This window comes from Oncorhynchus gorbuscha, linkage group LG06 (genome assembly GCF_021184085.1).
Source record: "Oncorhynchus gorbuscha isolate QuinsamMale2020 ecotype Even-year linkage group LG06, OgorEven_v1.0, whole genome shotgun sequence".
Classification (NCBI taxonomy): Eukaryota; Metazoa; Chordata; class Actinopteri; order Salmoniformes; family Salmonidae; genus Oncorhynchus; species Oncorhynchus gorbuscha.
Window position 1 is genome coordinate 55,091,149 of NC_060178.1, and position 13,121 is coordinate 55,104,269.

Consider the following 13,121-nt stretch of genomic DNA (forward strand, 5'->3'; position numbering starts at 1 on the left):
GGTATCCTACGCACATACTGTATCAATACCCAGCCGACAAATATTAGGAACCGTGAGAAGCACTCCCTGTCCTCCCTCAAGATTAGGGAGTACTCACTGCCCTCTCCCAAATCTCTCAGAGGCCCCTAGCAAGGTCGGCACCGAATTTTGCTCAGACATTCTGTGTTCAAGATACTATAGAGACATATTGTACAGATATATTGTTTTACCCTAATTCTGACTAAAACTACACACATCATTTATTATCATTTTACTGACTAAGTACACACATCATTAATAATAATTTGATGATTCTAATCAATTTCACTACAATTATATAGTTTCAGGGTGGAATATTCTAATCATTCATTGAAAACATATAAATTCCATTCACAATGAGATGTTTTATTTTTGTTTAATTTAACCTTTATTTAACTAGGCAAGTCAGTTAAGAACAAACGTATTTACAATGATGGCCTACCAAAAGGTAAACGTCCTCTAGTGGTGACGGGGCTGGGATTAAAAATAAAACAAATAAATAACATATAAATATAGGACAAAACACACATCACGACAAGAGAGACAACACAACACTACATAAAGAGAGACTGAAGACAACAACATAGCAAGGCAGCAACACATGAAAACACAGCATGGTAGCATCACAACTTGACAACAACATGGTAGCAACACAACATGGCAGCAGCACAAAACGTTATTGGGCACAGACAACAGCACAAAGGACAAGAAGGAGACAACAATTCATCCCGCAAAGCAACCACAACTCTCAGTAAGAGTGTCCATGATTGAATCTTTGAATGAAGAGATTGAGATAAAACTGTCCAGTTTGAGTGTTTGTTGCAGCTTGTTCCAGTCGCTAGCTGTGGCGAACTGAAAAGAGGAGCGACCCATGGATGTGTGTGCTTTGGGGACATTTAACAGAATGTGACTGGCAGAACGGGTGTTGTATGTGAAGGATGAGGGCTGCAGTACATATCTCAGATAGGGGGAGTGAGGCCTAAGAGGGTTTTATAATTAAGCATAAACCGATGGGTCTTGCGACGGGTATACAGAGATGACCAGTTTTTAAGAGAGTATAGAGTGCAGTGATGTGTCCTATAAGGAGCAGTGGTGGCAAATCTGATGGCCGAATGGTAAAGAACATCTAGCTATTCTAGAGCACCCTTACCTGCCGATCCATAAATTACGTCTCTGTAATCTAGCATGGATAGGATGGTCATCTGAATCACGGTTAGTTTGACAGCTGGGGTGAAAGAAGAGCGATTATGATAGAGGAAACCAAGTCTAGATCTAACTATAGCCTGCAGCTTTGATAGAGTTGAAGTCGGAAGTTTACATACACTTAGGTTGGAGTCATTAAAACTCGTTTTAAAACCATTCCACAAATTTCTTGTTAACAAACTATAGTTTGGCAAGTCGTTTAGGACATCTACTTTGTGCATGACACAAGTTATTTTTCCAACAATTGTTTACAGACAGATTATTTAACTTAAAATTCACTGTATCACAATTCCAGTGGGTCAGAAGTTTACATACATTAAATTGACTGTGCCTTTAAACAGCTTGGAAAATTCCAGAAAATTATGTCATGGCTTTAGAAGCTTCTGATAGGCTAATTGACAACATTGGAGTCAATTGGAGGTGTACCTGCGAATGTATTTCAAGGCCTACCTTCAAACTCAGTGCTTCTTTGCTTTGACGTCATGGGAAAATCAATAGAAATCAGCCAAGACCTCAGACAACAAATTGTAAACCACAAGTCTGGTTCATCCTTGGAAGCAATTTCCAAACCCCTGAAAGTACCACGTTCATCTGTACAAACAATAGTACGCAAGTTTAAACACCGTTGGACCAGGCAGCCATCTTACCGCTCAGGAAGGAGACGCGTTCTGTCTCTTAGAGATGAACGTACTTTGGTGCAAAAGCAAAAAGTGCAAATCAGAACAACAGCAAACGACCTTGTGAAGATGCTGGAGGAAACAGGTACAAAAGTATCTATATCCACAGTAAAATGAGTCCTATATCGACATAATCTGAAAGGCCGCTCAGCAAGGAAGAGGCCAATGCTACAAAAACGCCATCAAAAAGCCAGACTATGGTTTGCAACTGCACATGGGTACAAAGATAGTACTTTTGAGAAATGTCCTCTGGTCTGATGAAACAAAAATAGAACTGTTTGGCCAAAATGACCATTGTTATGTTTGGTGGAAAATGGGGGAGGTTTTCAAGCTGAAGAACACCATCCCAACCGTGAAGCACGGGGGTGGCAGCATCATGTGGTGGGGGTGCTTTGCTGTAGGAGGGACTGGTGCACTGCACAAAATAGATGGCATCATGAAAATTATGTAGATATATTGAAGCAACATCTCAAGACATCAGTCAGGAAGTTAAAGCTTGGTCGCAAATGGGTCTTCCAAATGGACAATGACCCCAAGCATACTTCCAAAGTTGTGGCAAAATGGTTTAAGGACAACAAGTCAATGTATTGGAGTGGCCATCACAAAGCCCTGAACTCAATCCTGTAGAATATTTGTGGGCAGAACTGAAAAAGCGTGTGCGAGCAAGGAGGCCTACAAATCTGACTCAGTTACACCAGCTCTGTCAGGAGGAATGGGCAAAAAAGATTCACCCAACTTATTGTGGGAAGCTTGTGGAAGGCTACCCAAAACGTTTGACCTAAGCTAAACAATTTAAAGGCAATGCTACCAAATACTAATTGAGTGTATGTAAACTTCCGACCCAATGGGAATGTGATAAAAGAAATCAAATGTGAAATAAATTATTCTCTCTACTATTATTCTGACATTTCACTTTCTTAAAATAAGTGGTGATCCTAACTGACCTAAGACAGGGAATTTTACTAGGATTAAATGTCAGCAATTGTGAAAAACTTAGTTTAAATGTAATAGGCTAAGGTGTATGTAAATTTCCGACTTCAACTGTATGTGTTGAGAGAAGGACAGTGTACTGTCTAGCCATAGTCCCAAGTACTTGTATGAGGTGACTACCTCAAGCTCTAAACCCTCAATGGTAGTAATCACACCTGTGGGGAGAGGGGCATTCTTCTTACCTAACCACATGACCTTTGTTTTGGAGGTGTTCAGAACCAGGTTAAGGGGAGAGAGAGCTTGTTCGACACTAATAAAGCTTTGTTGTAGAGCATTGGGAAGATCCGGGGAGGGGCCAGCTGTGTATAAGACTATCATCTGTATATAAATGGATGAGAGAGCTTCCTACTACCTGAGCTATGTTGTTGATGTGAATTGAGAAGAGCTTTGGGCCTAGGATCCAGCCTTGGGTTACTCCCTTGGTGAAAGGCAGTGACTGAGACAGCAGATTTTCTGACTTTATACACTGCACTCTTTGAGAGAGGTAGTTAGCAAAGCAGGCCAAAGGCCCCTCAGAGACACCAATACTTAGCCGGCCCATAAGAATGGAATAGTCTACCGTATCAAAAGCTTTGGCCAAGTCAATAAAAATAGCAGCACAACATTGCTTAGAATCAAGGGAAATAATGACATCATTGAGGACATTTAAGGTTGCAATGACACATCCATAACCTGAGCGGAAACCAGATTGCATACCAGAGAAAAATAGAAATTGGCCTATAAACATTTAGGATCAGCTTGATCTCCCACTTTAAAAAAAGGACAAACCGTGGCTGCCTTCCAAGCAATGGGAACCTCCCCAGAAAGAAGAGACAGGTTAAAAAGGTCAGAGAAAGGCGTGGTGATGATAGGGGCAGCAACCTTAAAGAAGAAAGGGTCTAAACCATCTGACCCAGATGTTTGTTTTTTCAGGAGCTCCTTTAGCACCTCGGACTCAGTGACTGCCTGCAGGGATAAACTTTGTAGCGGAGCAGGGGAAAAGAGGGAGAAGCATTGGGGATAGTCACATTAGAAAGGGGTGGGAGATGAGGAAATGTTGCAAGGAGGCATGGCTGAGTCAAATAGGAATCCTGACTTAATGAAGTGGTGATTAAAGAGTTCAGCCATGTGCTTCTTGTCAGTAACAATCACATCATCAACATGGGCAGCTGTGAGGAGGGGGGTTTATTCTCCAGGTCTTTAACCGTTTTTGCAGAACTTCTTGGGGTTAGACCCACAGAGAGAGAACTGCTCCTTAAAGTAACTAACTTTGGCCTTCCGAATAGCCTTAGTGCACTTATTTCTCATTTGCCCGAACAAGAGCCAGTCAGCCTGAGTATGCGTGTGCCGAGCCTTTAGCCAAATGCAATTCTTGAGGTGGAGTAACTCACCGTCAAACCAGGGGCTGAACCTTTTTTTAATTGTAATTGTAATTTTCTTTATGGGGGTGTGTTTGTTAACAATACCACTGAAAATATATTTTTAAAAAGGGATCAAGCTGATTCTATACCCTTTTACAGAGGCCAGTTCATGAAGGTAGGCTTGCTCATTAAAGTTTTTTGCAAGCGTCTATAACAAATCAGGACAGGTCGTTTAACTGAGCAGCCATTATGAACACAGGCTGTAAAACAGTGATCACTGAGGTCATTACAGAAAACGCCAGACTGATACCTATCCGGAATATTTGTGAGGATAACATCAAGGAGAATAGTCTTTTCTGGGTGTTGGGAGTCATACCTTGTCGGATTGGCAATAATCTGAGGAAGATTTAGGGAGTCCCATTGCTTTAGGACTTGGTCAGGTGGTTTAAGCACGTCCCAGTTTAGGTCACCTAGCAGGACAAATTCATTCTTAGTGTAAGGGGCCAAGAGAGCACTTAAGGGTACGGGCTGGTGCCGATGGAGGACGGTAGCACCCAACAAAGAGCTATTTGAAAGTTGAATGCTTAAAACCATCAAATCAAATGGTTTGATGAACAGACTTGGTGGAGACAACCGAGCACTGAAGGTGATCCTTGGTAAAGATTGCCACTCCCCCAACTTTTGAAGATCTGTCTCGCCGAAAAAAAGGTTATAACCAGAAAGGTTAACAACATCAGTATTCATAATACTCTTCTTTAACTTCTTTGGGGTAGGGGCCATTATTGGGAATTTTGGATGAAAAGCGTGCCCAAATTCAGCCATAAAAGCTAGAATATGCATATAATTAGTATATTTGGATAGAAAACACTCCGGCGTTTCAAAAACTGTTTGAATGATGTCTGTGAGTATAACAGAACTCATATGGCAGGCAAAAACCTGAGAAAAAAATCCAACCAGGAAGTGGGAAATCTGAGGTTTGTAGTTTTGGATTCAGCCTCTATCGAATACACAGTGGGATATTGGTCATTTTGCACTCCCTACGACTTACACTAGATGTCAACAGTCTTTAGAAACTTGTTTGATGCTTCTACTCTAAAGGAAGGGCTCATAAGAGCTCTTTGAGTGAGTGGTCTGGCAGAGTGCCACAGGCTCAGTCTCATGCGCTCACGTGAAAGGTAGCTACGTTCAACTTCATTTCTGAAGACAGAGGAATTGTCCGGTTGGAACATTATTGAAGATTTATGTTAAAAACATCCTAAAGATTGATTCTATACATTGTTTAACGTGTTTCTACTAACTGCAACGGATCTTTCTGAAACTAGTGAACGTGCTTTATGAATGTGGATTACTTGGACTGAACGCGCTAACAAAAGGAGCTATTTTGACATAAATAATGGACATTATTGAACAAAACAGACATTTATTCTGGAACTGGGATTCCTGGGAGTGCATTCTGATGAAGATCATCAAAGGTAAGTGAATATTTATAATGCTATTCTGACTAATGTTGACTCCACAACATGGCGGATATATGTATGGGCTCTGAGAGCTCTACTCAGATTATAGTATGGTGTGCTTTTTCGGTAAAGTTTAAAAAAAATCTGACACAGCGGTTGCATTAAGGAGAAGTGGATCTAAAATTCCATGCATAACACTTGTATCTTTTATCAATGTTTATTATGAGTATTTCTGTAAAATTGATGTGGCTCTCTGCAAAGTCACCGGATGTTTTTGGAACTACTGAACGTAACGCGCCAATGTAAACTCAGATTTTTGGACATAAATATGAACTTTACCGAACAAAACATACATGTATTGTGTAACATGAAATCCTATGAGTGTCATCTGATGAAGATCATCAAAGGTAAGTGATTAAGTTTATCTATATTTCTGCTTTTTGTGACTCCTCTCTTTGGTTGGAAAATGGCTGAATGCTTTCTGTGACTAGTTGCTGACCTAACATAATGATATGTTGTGCTTTTGCCGAAAAGCGTTTTTGAAATCGGACACTGTGGTTGGAATAACCTCTTACTCCTACCCGACATGCAGGCGTCCCATCTAGACATCTGGAAATGCAAATGCGCTACGCTAAATGCTAATAGCACTCGTTAAAACTCAAACGTTCATTAAAATACACATGCAGGGTACTGAAATAAAGCTACACTCGTTGTGAATCCAGGCAACAAGTCAGATTTTTAAAATGCTTTTCGGCGAAAGCATGAGAAGCTATTATCTGATAGCATGTAACACCCCAAAAGACCCGCAGGGGACGTAAACAAAATAATTAGCATAGTCGTCGCTACACAAACCGCACAAATAAAATATAAAACATTCATTACCTTTGACCATCTTCTTTGTTGCCACTCCTAGATGTCCCATAAACATCACTATTGGGTCTTTTTTTCGATTAAATCGGTCCATATATAGCCTAGATATCGATCTATGAAGACTGTGTGATCAAGGAAAAAAATAGCGTTTTATAACGTAACGTCATTTTTTTAAATTAAAAAAGTCGACGATAAACTTTCACAAAACAGTTCGAAATACTTTTGTAATGCAACTTTAGGTATTAGTAAATGTTAATAATCGATCAAATTGATCACGAGGCAATGTATATTCTATAGCTGTACGTCTGGAAATAATGTCCGGGTAAATCTCAACCAAAATATCCGGTCGGAGACAGGAAGAAATGCGCTGCCTCGTGTCCGTTTGACCAAGAAACAAATCGTAGGCAAACGACAAAACTGTTGACATCATGTGGAAGCTGTAGGTATTGCAACCTCGGCCCCATTTAATGTGGTTCACATTCAACAATGGGTTCTAGTGGCGCATGGATATATTTTCGCATTTTCAGTGATCAGATTTTCCTGCGCTTTTCGATGAAATGCACGTTCTGTTATAATCACAGCCGTGATTTAACCCGTTTTATAAACGTCTGAGTGTTTTCTATCCACACATACTAATCATATGCATATACTATATTCCTGGCATGAGTAGCAGGGCGCTGAAATGTTGAGCGATTTTTAACAGAATGTTTGAAAAAGTAGGGGGTAGGAGTAACAGGTTAACGAGAAGTTTATCTATGAAATGATGTAAAATACTTCTATGTTTGAGAAGAAAATAAATATGGCATTTCTGTTGTTTTAAATTTGGCACCCTGCAGTTTCACTGGCTGTTGAGAGGTGGGAAGCTCACGTCCCGAATGGTCCCAGAGAAGTTAACCATGTCTCAGTAATGACCAACATATCTGGATTGGAGCTGTGATCCCACACTTTCATTTTTTTATTTTTAGGTAATAAGCTTCTGGTGTTAACATGCAGAAAACCCAGGCTTTACACGAGAGCAGAAATCAGTTAATGTCTCGTTGGTAGGATATATGTGATCGTAGTTTGTCTATTTCATTATTGATTGATTGTACGTTGGCTAATAGGACCGATGGTAAAGGTATATTACCCTCTCGGCGACCGATCCTAACAAGGCACCCCTGTCTCTTTCTCCTGTGAATGACGGGGATGAGGGCCTTGTCAGGTGTCTGAAGTAAATTCTTCCTGTCCGACTCATTGAAGAAAAGGTATTCCTCCAGTATGGGGTGAATAATTTCTGTCCTGATATCAATAAGCTTTTTTTGCTCATAAGAAACAGTACATTATGTACAAAATAACTTACAAATAATGCGAAAAAAACATACACAATAGAAAAATTGGTTACGGGATCGTAAAACGGCAGCCATCTCCTTCCGCACAATTGTCAAAAGATTTCCAGTTTGCATAAAGTCCAGTGAAGTTCTTGAGGGCTGTCGTGGCATCGGCTTGAGGGGGGATATGCATGGCTGTGACAATAACTGAAGCGAATTCTCATGGGAGATAACAGGGTCGGCATTTGATTACAAGGTATTCTAGGTCGGGTGAACAAAAGGACTTGAGTTCCTGTATATTATTACAATTACACCATGAGTCATTAGTCATGAAACATACACCCCCGCCCTTCTTCTTCCCAGAGAGATGTTTATTCCTTTCAGCGCTGATGGCTGGCCCATGTTTCCATGAAACAGTTACAATCCCTGATGTCTCTCTGGAAAGAAACCCTTGCCTTGATCTTGTCAACTTTGTTATCCAGGGATTGAACTTTAGCGGTGGGTGGTGTGCGCGCCTCCTAAGTCTGACTAGAAGACCGCTCCGAATTCTTCTTCTCCACCGGCGTTGTTTTGGGTCAGCCTTTGGAATCAGTTCATTTGCCCTGGGTGGTGCAAACAAAGGATCCGCTTCTGGAAAGTCATATTCCTGGTTGTAATGCTGGTAGTTCTGGTGAGTTACCACCGCTCTGATATCCAATCGTTCTTCCCGGTTGTATGTAATAACACATAACATTTTCTGGGCTAACAATGTAAGAAATAATACATGCAAAACAAAATACTGCGAAGTTTCCTAAGAACTCCCTCACATCACTGTGGAGAAATCTTGGTTCACTCTAGCATGCAGAACTGCTTTAACTTCACTAGGGTAGGGGGCGGTATTTTCACCTCCGGATGAAAAGTGTGCCCAAAGTAAACTGCCTGCTACTCAGGCCCAGAGGCTACGATATGCATATAATTGGTAGATTTGAATAGAAAACACTCTAAAGTTTCTGAAACTGTTAAAATAATGTCTGTGAGTATAACAGAACTGATTTGGCAGGCGAAAACCTGAGAAAAATCCATCCAGAAAGTGGGATTTTTTTATGTTTGTAGTTTTCTATTGAATGCCATTACAGTATCCATTGACTTAGGACCCAAATTGCACTTCCTATGGCTTCCACTAGATGTCAACAGTCTTTAGAAATTGTTTCAGGCTTGTATTCTGAAAAATGAGAGAGTAAGACCACTCTGAATGAGTGAACCCTACAGTGTCCCATAGATTTTTCATGCACACGACCGAGAGCGCGCCTTTCTTGTTTACCTCTTATATTGACAACGTTATTGTCCGGTTGGAATATTATTGATTATTTAGGCTAAAAACAACCTGAGGATTGATTATAAACATCGCTTGACATGTTTCTACGAACTTTACGGATACTATTTGGATTTTTCGTCTGCCTGTTCTGACTGCGTTTGCGCCTGTGGATTACTGAACAAAACGAGAGGGACTTTATCTAACAAAACAAACATTTATTGAGTAAATGGGAGTCTTGTGAGTGCAACCATATCAAGATTATCAAAGGTAAGTGATTAATTGTATTGCTATTTCTGACTTGTGTAACTCCTCTACTTGGCTGGTAACCGTTTGTAATGATTTGTCTGCTGGGCGCTGTTCTCAGATAATCACATGGTATGCTTTCGCCGCTAAGCCTTTTTGAAATCTGACACAGTGCTTGGATTAACAAGAAGTTAATCTTTAAACCGATGTATAACACTTGTATGTTTTATGAATTTTTATAATGAGTATTTCTGTTTTTGAATTTGGCGCTCTGCAATTTCACCGGATGTTGGCCAGGTGGGGACGCTACCGTCCCACGTCCCCTAGTGAGGTTAATAACTCAGTGATATTTGTGGATTTTCAAGCATGAACTGCTCTTTTCAAGTCCTGCCACAACATTTCAACTGGGATAGGTCTGGACTTTGACTAGGCCAGTGGTTCCCAAACGTTCAACCTCCAGCTGCGTACCCCCTCTAGCACCAGGGTCAGCACACTCTTAAATGTTGTTTTTTGCCATCGTTGTAAGCCTGCCACACACACACTATATGATACATTTATTAAACATAAGAATGAGTGTGAGTTTTTGTCACAACCCAGCTTGTGGGAAGTGACCAAGAGCTCTTATAGAACCAGGGCACAAATAATAATATAATAATAATCAATAATTTTGCTCTTGGTCACGTGAAAATGGTGAATCTAACCACAGGTTAATGAGAAGGGTGTGCTTGAAAGGATGCACATAACTCTGCAATGTTGGGTTGGAGAGAGTCTCAGCCTTAATGTGTTAAATATGTGTGAATATTTTTTAATTCCCTGCGCCACCTTTTCAGCTGAACGGGGGTCGCTGCCCATATCATTGCATAGTGCAGAAAATACACGAGAGTTCAGGGGCCTTGCTTTAACAAAGTTAACCATTTTCACTGTAATGTCCAAAACATATTTCAAGCTGTCAGGCTTTCCCTTGGCAGCAAGAACCCTGTGTATGTTGCAGTGTGCCCAAGTGGCCTCGGGAGCAACTGCTTGCAGTCGCGTTACCACTCCACTATGTCTCCCTGTCATGGCTTTGCGCCATCAGTACAGATATCAACACATCTTGACCACCAAAGTCCATTTGATGTCACAAAGCTGTCCAGTACTTTAAAAATATTGTCTCCTGTTGTCCTGGTTTCCAGTGATTTGCAGAAGAGGATGTCTTCCTTAATTGACCCCGAATAAATGTAACGGACATATACCAGGAGCTGTGCCAGGCACGTCTTTTGACTCATACAGCTGTAACACATAGAATTCACTGGCTTGTATGTAAAGAAGTAATTGTTTCTAAACATCTCCTGCCATGTCACTGATGCTTTGTGAAACAGTGTTGTTTGATGAAGACATTTGTCTGTATAGTTTTTTGGGCCTTTTCCCCCAGCATTGTCCCAGCCATATCCGTGAGAGCAGAAAGAATTAAGTCCTCCACAATAGTATGGGGCTTGCCTGTCCTAGCCACTCGGTAGCTCACCATATATGACACTTCTAGCTCCTTCTAATTAATGGTATCTGTTGCTTTTACATATGTCTTACTACTCAAAAGTAGTCTTAATTATCGCTCCAAAAACCACTGTGGCTTACTGTTTATTTTATGTCTGCGCAAAAGTGAAGGTTTCATCGAGTTGTGAGAGTACTTTTGCATATAGACTACCATTCAAAAGTTCGGTGTCACTTACAAATGTCCTTGTTTTAGAAAAAAAGCTCCTTTTTGTCCATTAAAATAACATAAAATTGAACAGAAATACAATGTAGACATTGTTAATCTTGTAAATTACTATTGTAGCTGGAAATGAGAATAGACTAATGAGTTTCAGAAGAAAGTTATTTGTTTCTGGACATTTTGAGCCTGTAATCAAACCCACAAATGCTGATGCTCCAGATACTCAACTAGTCTTAAGAAGGCCAGTTTTATTGCTTCTTTAATCAGGACAAGTTTTCAGCTGTGCTAACATAATTGCAAAAGGGGTTTCTAAGTATCAATGTAACAGCTGTTGGAAGGAGAGGACCAAAGCGCAGCATGGTATGTGTTCATACTTTATTTGAACAGAACACTGAAATAACAAAAATAACAAAGCGAATGAACGAAAACCAAAACAGTCCAGTCATGTGCAGAAAGACACAAACAGAAAACAACTACCCATAAGACACAGGTGGGAAAAGGCTACCTAAGTATGGTTCTCAATCAGAGACAATGATAGACAGCTGCCTCTGATTGAGAACCACACCCGGCCAAACACACAGAAATAGAAAACATAGAATGCCCACCCCAACTCATGCCCTGAGACATAAAACGATTTCTAAGGTCAGGGCGTGACAATCAATTAGCCTTTTAAAATGAAACATTTGGATTCGCTACCACAACGTGCCATTGGAACAAATAAGTGATGGTTGCTGATAATGGGCCTCTGTACGCCTACAGTATGTAGATATTCCATTTAAAAAATCTGCCATTTCCAGCTACAATAGTCATTTACAACATTAATAATGTCTTACACTGTATTTTTAGAACAACATTGTTATTTTAATGGAGAAAAAAAAAGTTTTTCTTTCAAAAACAAAGACATTTCTAAGTGACCCTAATCTTTTGAACGGTAGTGCAAGTGAACCCCAAATCAATGTAGTTCTCATCATATTTGTGCCTCTTCGATGGTCCAATGTCCCTGTCTGTTGTTTGGTGCTTTCACGGGTGAGGGGGCAGCAGCTCTTCCACTGCATCAGATTCACAACTGTCAGTGTACATGCTAGCTGGGCTAACAACAAATGTAGAATCACTGATGCTAGCATTGGATGTGCTCGTGGAAGCAGAACAACTTGTGTTGTCGACAGGTGCAGGTGTAGCACTGCTGGTAGTAGCAGTACTACCAGTAGAGCTGGTATGTGTCTCTATGGACGCGGTTCTTACTAAATGGACTGTTTGAAAATGTGAATAATTTTTTTAGTAATTTTTTAACAAATTTGGTTTCTTTTTAAATGTAAAAAAAAAATGGAATCACGTTTTTACGTTTTTACTTGGTGTACCCCTGATGGCATTGCACGTACCCCAGTTTGGGAATACCTGGACTAGGCCATTCCAAAACGTCAAATGTGTTGCTTTTTAGCCAATTTCATGTTGACTTGATTGTGTGTTTTTAATTATCGTCTTGCTGCATGACTCAGCTGCAGCTCACAGATGGATGGCCTGGTCATCCAGGTCCAGGTCCTGAGGCAGCAAAGCATCCCCAAGCTTGACATTTGGTAGAAGGTTATTTTATATTCTATTTATTTATTTTTAAGCACTCTTTACCCCTTTTTCTCCCCAATTGGTTGTTACAGTCTTGTCCCATCATGCTAAGCCGCGCTGTTTCTTGACACACTGCTCAGTTAACCTAGAAGCCAGTCACACCAATGTGTCAGAGTCCAACTGGCGATTGTGTCAGCGTGCATGCGCCCAGCCCTCTACAGGAGTCGCTAGAGCGAGATGGAACAAGGACATCCTAGCCGGCTGAACCCTCCCCTATCCCGGACGACACTGGGTCAATTGTGCATCACCTCATGAGTCTCCCAGTTGCGGCCGGCTGCGACACACAGCCCGGGAACGAACCCGGATCTGTAGCGACGCCTCTAGCACTGCCACGCAGTGCCTTAGATCGCTGCGCCACTCGGAGGCCTGGTATAAGGTTCTTCCTGTGGATGCAGTGTTTGGTTTTCACCAG

At 40.9% G+C, this 13,121-nt stretch overlaps 1 protein-coding gene across 2 annotated transcripts in view; it reads left to right on the forward strand.

The window, feature by feature from the left end:
* LOC124038099 (protein FAM83H-like) overlaps positions 1–13,121 on the forward strand; it is a 31,676-nt gene that overhangs the window by 8,280 nt on the left and 10,275 nt on the right. The gene's annotated exons all lie outside the window — the stretch shown is intronic.